General features: G+C 42.4%; 1 pseudogene; it reads left to right on the forward strand.

Annotated features, from left to right (window-relative positions):
* The first annotated feature begins 280 nt into the window (after nt 1-280).
* On the forward strand, nt 281-459 carry LOC116970542 (annotated as a pseudogene).
* Nucleotides 460-3,348: the final 2,889 nt, after the last annotated feature.

Below are 3,348 nucleotides of genomic sequence, written 5' to 3' on the forward strand. Positions count from 1 at the left end.
ATACTTAATGGTAGACATCAACTTAAAAGATGCATACTATTCAGTACCCATTCAAAAAACTTGGGAGATAACTTGGCAGTATTAATTATCGACTATGGCTATTACAGCCAAACTGGTTCCAGATATTCTAACCAGCCCTGGCTATATTAAGGAACTATCGTCATGGCATGTTCCAATGATATTAACGACGACTAATCCATGGGTAAAGCTATCACAGCTTTAGCTATTATTCTTTTAGCCGAGCTTGTCATGCAATCGAGATAGATCTACGATTGAAACCATCGCTCTCAGCCTTGACTAAGATCAAGCGGAGTATCTGTTGTTGTTAGTTCTATTTTGACTCGTCCCTTATCAAGGGACCATATATCAATTGATTTGGAACAGGGAGATGGGGAGGGGCTTGCTCCGTCCACTCCACGCATCAACCAGTATTGCAGTACCTTGAAATATAAATCCTCTACTGTTGACTATTTGGTATTCAACTCTCTACCCACTTATCTTTAACTTGGCATAGGAGAGTCAGTATGACACAACCTGTAACAATTAATGGTATCTACCTACCATTCAACAGTGGCAAGAGTATTGGGAGTTAGTAGCAGTTGTTCCAGCTAATTAACTTGAACCTTCCATTAAGGCTAGGTGCTAATGTTTAAACTACCCTCACCCAAAACATGGTGGCATATGGACTAATCTGGAGTCGTCATCACTATAGACACTAGGCGTAAAACCTAGTTTGGAAATTTTGAGTACGCTCTATTGGCAAAGCATATTATCCTGCAGTGCACCATTTTGCATGTTCGTTTATAATTAACAACATCACAGTAGTGACATACACAAACCACTTGGGCAGAATAAATCGATATCATGTGACATTTATTTAACAATTGGAAACTACAGGTCGTCAAAAATATACGACCATCAGCAAACTTACCTACTAGGTGAGCTAAATACTGTAAACAGACATATTAAACCCAAGTATTGCTGGAATTACAAAGCAATATGGAACACCCGATATCGATTTCACTGTATTCAATTGAATTCTCCACGTACCGATGTATGTCGCAAGAAACCAAATTTGAGGCAGGGGCAATGAATTCATTCCCACTGAATTAGGAAGCGTGAGGGGGGAATCTAATCTATGTTTTTCCCCTTTTTTCCTACCTCATCAGGTACTACGGCCTCATCAGTCGGGTACTACGCACATGCCACGATAAATTAAATTACTGGATTGCAGATTTGAAAAGACCATCACTGGGCCTGGATTGCAGAATTGGGAAGACCTCTGCTGGGCCTGGATTGTCAATAGCGCTATGAACACAAGGATAGCATCCCATCGCATATCCACCAGGGAACATACTTGGCGAACATCAAGAAGTGGGAAGATACCATTCAAATACAGGAACTACATATTCAACTACAACAAACCTGTACTGGAGTTCTGGCGGGTCTTCACCACAATGAAGGATTCAGCCAGAAGTGCTCTGTCAGCCTACTTAACTCGGGCACCAGGACCACAGGCCATAGGGCACCTCCCGCTGGTGATCAAATTTAGGAGAGGTTAATCCCCCAGACCCAGGTACACCCAAATCTGGGATGTCAGTATGGACCTGACGTACCTTAGGGGATGGTCACCAGCCAGGTCCCTCACCTGGAACAGCCTACCCTGAAGGGACATGCTGATGGCCTTGTCTCAGCACAAAGAGTCCAGTTTCCTCCATCCACTACGATTGGACAATATGGTCCACTACACCATGTTACATTACCATTAGGGACTGGGCAAACAGAGCAGACCAGGAACATCAGGTCTAGTTATGGAATTCCGGGCATACCCACCTGAACCACGGTTATGTGTCATGACCCACTTATTGAACTACATCGACACAATAAGTAATGCTCGAGGGAGAGAAAAAGCCTTATGGGTCAGCCACAAGAAACGTTATGGTCGGGTGACGAGCTAAACTATCTCAAGTGGCTCAAGCGGGTACAGGGAGTTGCTGGAGTACATATTAACGTGTATAAATCTTACTCCACCAGGACAGCATCCACATCAGTGATTAAGAGGATGGACGTGCCAATGGACCACATCCTGGCTACAGCAGGGTGGTCTAGGGAGTATACGTTCCAAACTTTTATACCAAACAACTGACAGAACCTGTATCGTTTGCAGAAAAAGAATCTGCAAAAAATATATAATTTAAGCCCGGGGGAGCATTTGGTCTTGTTGTTAATAACACCATTATTGTTTTTACAAACAGATTCATGGTTGATTACGATAACATACTTCCTCCCTCGAAAGACTTCAGCAGCGAGTGAAGTATGAACTGTTACACGGTTTGAAATCACAGAGCTTTAAAATCTTCACATAGTCACTCACGTGACTCCGAAGTAAAATAGTAAGATTAAACGAGAACTTACCAGTTTGAAGTTTGATCTGTATTTTATGAGGAGTTACGATGAGGGATTACGTGCCCTCCGCTCCCACCCTCAATAATATGGGTCAAACTGATAACTAAGGTCTCCTTTTCTTTACTATGTTTATTTCAATAACTGTGTCTGTCTGTGATTCCACACCGCTGCTTTGAAGTATGTCGCGCATGCGTGCTGAGCGGGCTCTTCACGTAATCCCTCATCGTAACTCCTCATAAAATACAGATCAAACTTCAAACTGGTAAGTTCTCGTTTAATCTTACTATTATGTTAGCTACTTTTTGAAGACAATGTGAAGTGTTGATAAGTCAATGGTGGCAAATGTGGCCCGTGCGATGTTCTGGGGTACATCTACAAATCTCTGCAATTTCTTGTAGTCTTGGGCTTAGCTGTTCCCTTCCCATCCCAAGCTGTTGTGTATCCCAACAGTATGCTGTCGATGGCGCATCTGTAGAAGCTTGTAGTTTATTTGGGATGTAACTGCAGGTCTGCTTTATCCCAACCCAGCAAAGGGATCTTTGTACTGACAACACTTGGTTTTACGATCCCTGTAGAGTTCATACATAAAGTCTGAGCAGGTTATGGAATGTATGCAACGTGTATCCGGAATCAACTGGAATATGTTGTTTACTGTCTTCATTTCAATCATCACGGACTTCAAAAAGTGAGGTAGACAAACTTGGCTTTGCCATTGCACCTTCAATGCAGCATTCCAATGGAAGAGCAGTGTTTGGTATAAGAAACTTGGCGCTGTGGAACTTCATTATCTTAAGCAGCGGGTTTCCATTTAACATTTGATGGAACTCCTTGCATTCAACCTGTATTTTTGCAGAATGAAGAAATGTCAGACATTTCCTTTCTCATCAATTCCAAATTTGCTAAGAAGATTTTGCATGGCCTTTTGAGCAGCAGCACCAAGGG

The sequence above is a fragment of the Amblyraja radiata genome, chromosome 2, assembly GCF_010909765.2.
Source record: "Amblyraja radiata isolate CabotCenter1 chromosome 2, sAmbRad1.1.pri, whole genome shotgun sequence".
In the NCBI taxonomy this organism is placed as follows: domain Eukaryota; kingdom Metazoa; phylum Chordata; class Chondrichthyes; order Rajiformes; family Rajidae; genus Amblyraja; species Amblyraja radiata.